This window comes from Felis catus, chromosome B1, assembly GCF_018350175.1.
Source record: "Felis catus isolate Fca126 chromosome B1, F.catus_Fca126_mat1.0, whole genome shotgun sequence".
NCBI lineage: Eukaryota > Metazoa > Chordata > Mammalia > Carnivora > Felidae > Felis > Felis catus.
In genome coordinates, this window is record NC_058371.1 from 129009150 (window position 1) to 129018733 (window position 9584).

General features: G+C 32.8%; 1 pseudogene; it reads left to right on the forward strand.

Annotated features, from left to right (window-relative positions):
* LOC101090688 overlaps positions 1-4721 on the forward strand; it is an 84356-nt pseudogene extending 79635 nt beyond the window's left edge.
* Positions 4722-9584: the final 4863 nt, after the last annotated feature.

Genomic DNA, 9584 nt, shown 5'->3' on the forward strand with positions numbered 1-9584 from the left:
ATGTCACAAATCAGGCTTTCCATATAAGCAGGCTGGAGATGTTATGGAATCGCATGTAATATTGATAGGTGTACCTAGATCAGGTGAAGGAAAATCACTTCAAAACAACCACCTTAACCATGTGTTAGAAACTAAAGAAGCTATGCTGAAAGAATCAAATACAGGATATCAATAAAGAGATGGGGATTATTTAAAAAAAAGGTGCCAAATGGAAATTCTAGAGGTTAATACAAAATTATTGAAATGAAACATATACTAGAGGAGCTGAATGGTAGATTTGAAGTGGCAGAAGAAAAAATCAAAATTGAAGAGAAGTAATTAGAGATTATGTAGTCAAAAGAACAGAAAAAAAAAGAATAAGGAAAACTGAACAGAGCCTCAGAGAATTATAAGACATCATTAAACACACCATTATAAGCATAAGTGGAATACTCATAATGAGAAGGGAGAGAAAATGGAGCAGAAAAATATTTGAAGAAATAATGGCTAAAAACTTCCCAAATAGGATGAATAATACTAATCTATACATTCAAAAAGCTCAATTAACTCCAAGTAGACTAAATTAAACAGATTCACAACTATAGACATCACGGTGAAAATATTGAAAGTCAAAAACAAAATCTTAAAAGTATAAAGGGAATAAAGACTTTGTGAGAACTATTAAAGGATCCCAGCAATGCTGAAGAATACAAGATTAATAGCCAAAAATCATTTATATTTCTCTAGAGATGTAATGAAAAATCTGATAATTAAATTAAAAAAAATCCCATTTATAACAGATCTAAAGGAACAAAATACCAGAATATAATTTGCAAAAATAATTGCAAATGTATATTGAAATCTACAAAGCATTGTTAAAAAGGTAAATAATAAATAAGTGGGGAAAACATCCATGTTCTTGGATTGGGAGTTTTAATATTGTTAAGATGGTAATACCCCCCAAATCTGTCTACAGACTTTCTTCAATTCTATAAAAAATTAAAACTACCCTTTCTCAGAAATTGACATGCTGATTCTAAAGTTCAGAGGGAAATGCAGAGAAATTATCCTAAAATAATCTTGATAAAGAAGAACAAAGTTGGAAGAGCCACACTTCCCAATAAATAATAAAAATAGCCATATAGATCAATGGGATGGAATTGAGAGTCCAGAAATAAGCTTATATATTATGGTCAATTGATTACTGACAAGGGTTGGAAGTCATTTGATAAGGGAAATGGTGTTGGGAGGATTGGATAGCAACATCAACAAAAATGAATTTGGATACCTACCTCCTACCACATAAAAACAAAACAAAACAAAACAAAACAAAACAAAAAAACTTTAAATGGTTAAATGTCCTAAATGTAAGTGCTAAAACTTTAAAATTCTTTGAAGGAACATAGTGTACCTATGTCCCAAAATGTATGACAAATAATAGCATAAATACCATGGGGAGAAAAATTTAAGTACATTCTTGGAAAGTTCATGTAGTATACATGAAGTGATATAAAAAAACAATTGTGATAAGTATGGATTTTATAAACTATAAACCACGAAAAGGGAAAAAAAAACAATTATAGCTTGAGTGAACAGCACTGATAAAATGGGAAACAAAAAAAGAAGAAAAAAGATAAAAGAGGAAAAATAAAAGAAAAAAAACATAAGAAACCAATTGGAAACACATGGGAAATTGATGCATTTTAGTCCAGATGTATCAATAACCACTTAAATGTACAATTTTTAACACCAGCTATTAAAAGGTAGAGATTGTCAGATTGGATTTGAAAGCAAAACCCTGTTACATTCTATGTAAACATAGATTCAAGGAATAAATGCATTGTAAGGAGGGGAGACGGTAAAAAACTTAGAAGTATGCCATAGTAACAGCAGTAAAAGAAACGCTAAAGTAACCATATGTGTCCTGCCTCTAGCAGCTGGTATTAGTCCAAAAATGGTCATGTGACTGAACTTGGTCTCATAAACTTGAAAGGAAGAATTTAGAGTTTACTTTAGAGAACATGTTTTCTCTTATTTCTCTTCATCATTCCCATTAGACACAAAAAGAAAAAACAACACAGCAAAACAAAAACACTTTCACAGGTAGTCATCTCTCTACCATGTGGGTTACCAGCCTTGGGATAACAGGGAAAATAGAACAGCACAGATGAAAGAAACAGGTGTTCGATAGCTCTGTTGGTTGATTGCCTAGGTTTCCAGTTGCTTCAGATAAGAAACATTTTTATTAAGTCATTTGAAATGTTTTTTTCTGCTACATAATTCACCTATTATCAATCTCAGTATTAATTTTCTATTAGCAATAATTTATTTTTTCTCTCCTAAAAGAAAATTGAAAAATATTTGATGAAAGTGATATCTAGTTGTTGTACTGTGTTATCTCAAAACACAGCTAAATTACACATAAGAATGCTTCTAATTATAGTTTCAACCAGTGGTTAATAAATGACTGATTTAATACTTAAGATTGTTACCTCCTATACAATTTAGTTTGCAATTTTAAATCTATATGTTTAACAAATTAAATATTAAATATTTTAAAGACCTAGATATTTATCATTTTAATAATTATGATACCATTGTTTATATTTGAATATATAGATTTATAAATAATATTTTATACATCAGATTTATTTTTCTACCATCTGGAAAATATAAGTTATTTCTGTTAAGGTAAATATCTCACCAAAACAAATCCATATTTTTTTGTTCTTCTTTCAGTGCTTAGTAAATAAACACTGTATTTAAATTTATTAAAATATATCACTTCCTTAATGAAAATTTAACTTAAGGAAAATCTCAGTTATAAATAAATCATTAAGTATTATCTCAGGGCCCAATGCTCTACCAAACACACAATGATACTCACTTAATGAAATTTATTCATGGTAGGTTGACAAAAAGACTTTGGAGATATCAATTCCTGTTAGATTATAATTCATACTTTCAATATTGCTTATGCATAATAAAACAAAATTGTGTACTCCACTCTCCTAAGTATTAATTTATAAAGACATATTTTGTTACACAAAGAGTATCAGTGAATTTGGAGTTAATTGTTTAAATTCTAAGATCCTTCTTAACAAGAATTCTAACAATTCTTGTTAGAACAATCTAACATTGGATACGTTAAAATGTTTTTTTAACGTTCATTTATTTTTGAGAGAGAGAGAGAAAAAAGGATCTGACGCAGTCTCCAGGCTTCACACTGTCAACACAGAGGCCTACTCAGGGCTCAGACTCAAAACTGTGAGATCATGACCTGAGCTGAAGTCTGACACTTAATGACTGAGCCACCCAAGCGCCCTATAACATTAGATATATTTTAATTCCACTCTTTTGAGATTGCTTATTGAATATTTATGTGCTTTTTAATAAAAAGATAAAGGCATTTGAGTATTTAAATATCCCCAGAAACATTTCTAGATTTTTCCTCTATTTTTATGTGCCATAGAATTCAGGAAAAGCCCAGATTGGTATTTTAAAGACTTGATTATACTGGAACAGAGATTGTACCAGCTTTGATAAGAAAAGAGTTCTTGAAACCAGGAAAAAACATATTTACTTGAAAATGAAAATATCACCAATTGATTTAGATGTATCCATTAAAACTATACATCTATCCTTAAAAAAACACTTTGGCATCTAAAGAAAAAAATAATTTATTAGCAAAAAACTATAGGTTTAAAATTAGGATGTTTAGGGATGCCTGGGTGGCTCAGTAGGTACAGCATGTGCCTCTTGATCTTGGGGTTGTGAATCTGAGCACCACACTGAGTATAGAGATAACTTAAAAAAATAAATAAAAATAGAGTAATCAGAGCTTCTTCCAGAACGGCGTCTGCCCGGGTTTTGTGGACTTCCCTCACGGCATGTACCCAAACGCCAGTCTTCGCTTCCACCTCAAACGAAGAAGCCGAGACCGCCTGCTGCCCCCAAGCCAGAAGAGACGTCCACCTCTCAGCACTTGACAAAAGGAGAAAAAGAACAGAAGGAAGCAATTGAACATATTGATGAAGTACAAAATGAAATAGACAGACTTAATGAAAAAGCCAGTGGGGAGATTTTGAAGGTAGAACAGAAATATAACCAACCGTGCCAACCATTTTTTCAGAAGAGGTCGGAATTGATCGCCCAAATCCAAAATTTTGGGGTAACAACATTTGTGAACCATCCACAAGTGCTTTTACTGCTTGGGAGGAGGATGAAGAGGCGCTGCATTATTTGACAAGAGTTGAAGTGACAGAATTTGAAGATGTTACATCAGGTTACAGAATAGATTTTTATTTTGATGAAAACCCTCACTTCGAAAATAAAGTTCTTTCCAAAGAATATCGTAGGAATGAGAGTGATCATCTATCTTCAAAGTCCACTGAAATCAAATGGAAATCTGGAAAGGATTTGACAAACGTTCAAGTCAGACATAGAATAAGGCCAGCAGGAAGAGACAGCATGAGGAACCAGAGAGCTTCTTCACCTGGTTTACTGACCATTCTGATGTGGGTGCAGATGAGTTAGGAGAGGTCATCAAAGGTGATATTTGGCCAAATCCATTACAGTACTACCTGGTTCCCAATATGGATGATGAAGGGGAACGAGAAGAAGAAGATGATGATGATGAAGGGTTGGAAGATATCGATGAAGAAGGAGATGAGGATGAAGCTGAAGATGAAGATGATGATGAGGGGGAGGAAGGAGAAGAGGATGAAGGAGAAGATGACTAATGGAACACTGATGGATTCCAAGCTTCCTTTTTTAATTTTCTCCAGTTCCTGGGAGCAACTTTCAGTCTTTTTTTTCCCCTCCTCCTCTTGTGCTCATTCACCCTGTTTTTGAAGTCTCTTTTCTCTCCCTTTATACCATGGTTCTCAACTTATTTTGGGGGGAAATAATCTTGAGCAGGATACAGCGGGAAAAGAATCTCTACCCCTTTCTGTTCCAAATTCATTTTAATCCCTTCCTGTCTCAACAAAAACTTTATGGAATCAACACCACCGTGCTCTGTGGGAAAAAAGAAAAACCTTCTGCTCCCCTAGCTCTGCTGGAAGCTGGAGGGTGCTAGGCTCCTGTGTAGTAGGGCATAGAATTCTAGCTTTTTCCTCCCCTTCTTTGTATATTGGGCTCAGAAATTACACTGTGTCTCTATGTGAATATGGACAGTTAACATTTACCAACATGTATCTATCTGTCTGATTTCTCTTGTTGAAAAAAAAACACGAAAAAAATGGTTTATAGAAGGTCAGCAAAGGGTGGGTTTGAGATGTTTGGGTGGGTTAAGTGGGCATTTTGACAACATGGCTTCTCCTTTGGCATGTTTAATTGTGATGTTTAATGGACATCCTTGCAGCTGAACATGGCACTTTTAAAATAACATTCTCTCCTAATGATGACTTGAGCCCTGCCACTCGATGGGAGGATCAGCAGAACCTGTAGGATCTTATTTGGAATTGACATTCTCTTGTAATTTTGTTCCTGTTTATTTTTAAATTTAGTTTCACTGGAAAGGAAGGAGGCTAAGTTTTAAACATTAAAAGTGTACACATTGCTTTGTTACAATAAAACTAAATGTGCACACACTAAATAAATAAATAATAAATAAGTAAATAAATGAATAGATTTAGGATGTTTATAATCAACTTTAATGAGGATTTCCTTAATAAATGATGAACAAAACACTAAATTTTAGACTTGCTTATTTAAGGAATAAGGAGCTATCTTACTAAAATAGTCATTCTTTCATTAAGTTAATATTTATTGAGCTCAATATGGGCTAGTGATACTCCAAATACCAGGGATGTAGTAGTAAACAGGATAGGCTTAACCTGTTCTAGTAACTCCTGGAGTTTATATTTCAGTAATACACCCTAATCTCAATATCACTAAGGGTAAAATATTAACAACTATATAGAGGTACTTGTTAATGCGAGATTAGGAATGAGGTAGGAATTTCTTCAATAACATGGTGGGCATATAATAGCAGCTCATTTAAAAACTCTTGTAATATATGCAAACTCTTTCTATCTCAGTGTTTGCTACTGGCAATGCCAAAATCTGGACATGAATATTTGTGTACCTCAGAAATATAAGCAGATTTTTAGAAAGACAGTGAATATACATAGTTTCAAATGTTATTTTCTAAACATATGAGACTATAAGTCAGAGACTATATCCCTCATAAGTGAAAACAGTACAAGTTGGCTTATAAATACATTAAATGTTTTCAGAAAACGAATAACTTATTGAATTATATTATTCATCTCATAGGAAACTAATAGTTCATTTTATGAATCAACTATTTTATACTTAAATTATGCTTATAACTTCCTTTAAATTCTATCTGTGTACTAGGTTGAGTAGTACCTCCCCCCCCCAAAAAAAGTTCATGTTTAAAGGAACTTTGGAATGTGACCTTGTTTGGAGATAGAGTCTTGTACATGTAAATAGTTAAAATGAGGTCATACTGGATTAGGATGGGCCCTAAATCAAATGACTGGTGTCCTTAAAAGGAGGCCACATGAATAATTAGAGAACACACAGGGAGAACACCATATGATAATGGTGGCGGATTAGAGTGAAGCACTGACAAGCCATGGAGTGCTTAGAATTCCCGGCAACAATCAGAAAAGAGGAAAGAGGTATGGAACAGATTCTCCTTCATAACCTCCAGAATGTACCAATCCTGCCAACCCTTGATTTCAGACTTCCTGCCTCACAACTGTGAGAGAATAAATTTCTATTGTTTATGCTGCCCATTATGCTTATTTGTTATGGCAACCTTAGAAAACTAATATAAATCTAATATTAAAAATCCCAAGCATTTTTCCTATTAATCTCACATTAGGAAATACTTTAAAAAAAATAAGACAAGGATAATGCTGTTCCATATAGAAGATTTTGTTTGTTTAAGTGACATATTTAAACAACATAATATTCTCATTTCATTGTTATTGAGACATTGTTCTCAATGACATATACTTATTATTCTTTTAAGTACATATTTAATATTACACTTAGTCATCATGTGTTACATTACATCCCTGGTACTTATTTATCTTATAAGTAGAAATTTGTGCCTTTTGATTGTCTTCCCCTAATTCCCCTCCTTCCTGCCCTCCACTGCTAGTAACCACAAGTGTGATCTATTTTTCTATAAGGTTTTGTTTTTTTTTTTTAGATTCCATGTGCAAGTGAGATTATACTGTATTTGTCTTTCTCTGTCCTATTTCACTTAGTTAACTGCCTTCAATATCCATCCATGTTGTAGCAAAGAGTAGGAGTTCCTTATTTTTGCCCATATATGCATATATATATGTCTGTGTGTGTGTGTGTGTGTGTGTGTGTATATATATATATATATATATATATATATATATATATATATCACAACTTTTTCATTCATTCATCTGTTGATGGACACTTATGTTGTGTCTGTCTTGGCTACTGTAAATAATGCTACTATAAACATGAGGGTGCAGATATCTTTTTGAGTTAGTGTTTTCATTTCTTTTGGATTTATTCCCAGAAGTAGAATTGCTGGATCATATGGTAGTTCTATTTTTAATTTTTTGAGAATCCTCTTTACTGTTCTCCATGGTGGCTGTATCAATTTGCAATCTCACCAGCGATGCTCAAGGGTTCCCATTTCTCCACATCCACACCAGCATTTGTTATCTTTTGTCTTTCGGATAATGGCCATTGTAACAGGTATGTGATTATATCTCGTGGTTTTGATTTGCATTTCCCTAATGACTCGTGATGTTGCACATCTTTTCATATACCCGTTTGTCTTTTGTATATCTTCTTTGGAGGTCTATTCAGGTCCTTTGTCCATTTTTAAAATTGTTTTTTTGTTTCTGTTTATTTTTTGTTTTGTTGTGTTTTTTTTTTACCATTGAGTTATAGGAGTTCTTTAAAATTTTGGATATTAACCCCTTATCAGATATATGGTTTGTAAATATTTTTCCTATTCTGCAAGCTTTTTTCCTTGTTGATGTTTTCTGTGTTGTGCAGAAGGCTTTTAGTTTGGTATAGTCCCACTTATTTGTTTTTTATTTTGTTATTTGTGTGTTAGGTGTTATATCCAAAAAACCATTATCAAGACCCATGTCAAGGAGATTTATTCCCATGTTTTCTTCTGTGTTTTCAGGTCATACATTAATCCATGACAAGTTAATTTTTGTGAGTGATACAAATAGGGATCCAATTTCATTCTTTTTTCATGTGAATATCGTAACATCCTAGCACCATTTATTGAAGAGATTTTCTTTTCTCCATTGAGTATTCTTGGCTTCCTTGTCAAATATTTGTTATGGCAGTTGATGATATACGCCTGGGTTTTTTCTTGGTTCTCAGTTTTGTTCCATTGATCTATTGGCCTGTTTTTATGCCAGTACCATACTGTTTTGATTACTATCATTTTATAGTATAGCTTGAAATTAGGAAGTGTGATGCCTCTTGCTTTGTTCTTCTTTGTCAGGGTTCTTTGGCTCTTTGTGGTCCTTGTGGTTCCATGTAAATTCTGGAACCCATGTAAATGCGTGTTTTCTCTAGTTCTAGAATAAATGCCATTGGACTCTTGAAAATGATTGGATTGAATCCATAGAAGGCTTTTGGTAGTAGTATTGAAGTTGTAACAATATTAATTCTTCCAAACCGTAAATGGTATAACTTTCCATTAATTTGTGTCTTCCTTGATCTCTTTCATCAATGTCTTGTAGCTTTCTGAGTAGAGATCTTTATTTATTCCTAAGTATTTTATTTTTTGACGCTATAGTAAATGACACTGATTTCTTTATATTACATTTCATTAAATATTTTTATATTAAATTCATTGTTAGTATAAAGAAATGCTGTTGATTTTTATGTTAGTATTGTATCCTGCAACTTACTCTTAAAGTCATTGATTAGATCTAACAGTTTTTTGGCTGCCTTTTAAGGATTTTTTATATATGAAATCATATCATCTACAAATATAGACAATTTTACTTCTTTCTAATTCTGATACTTTTATTTTTCTTGCTTTGTTGAACTAGCCCAGACTTCCAGTACTATGTTGAAATAGAAGTGTTGAGAGTGGGAACCCTTGTTCCTAGTCTTAGAAAAAAAGCTTTCAATCTTTCACCATATGATTTTAGCTGTGGACTTGTCATAAATGACTTTTATTACATTGAGATATGTTCCTTCTATGCCTAATTTTTAAAGAGTTTTTCTCATGAATGGATGTTGTATTTTTCCAAATGTTTTTCCTGTGTCTGTTGAAATGATTACATCATTCTTTTTCTTTCATTTTATCAATGTGATTTTGAACATTAATTTGCATATGTTGAACCATCCTTGCATTCCAGGGACAACTTACACGTGATCAGGGCGAGTGATCCCTTTAATGTGCCAGTGGAATTGGTTGGAATTTTATTGAGAGTATTTACATACATATTTATCCAAATAATTGGTTTATAGTTTCTTTTTCTAATAGTGTCATTTACTAGTTTTGGTATCAGGATAGTGCTGGCCTCGTGAAGTGAGTTAGGGAGTGTTCGGGTCTCTTCGGTTTTGTGGAAGAATTTTAATAAGATTGGTGTTAATTCTTC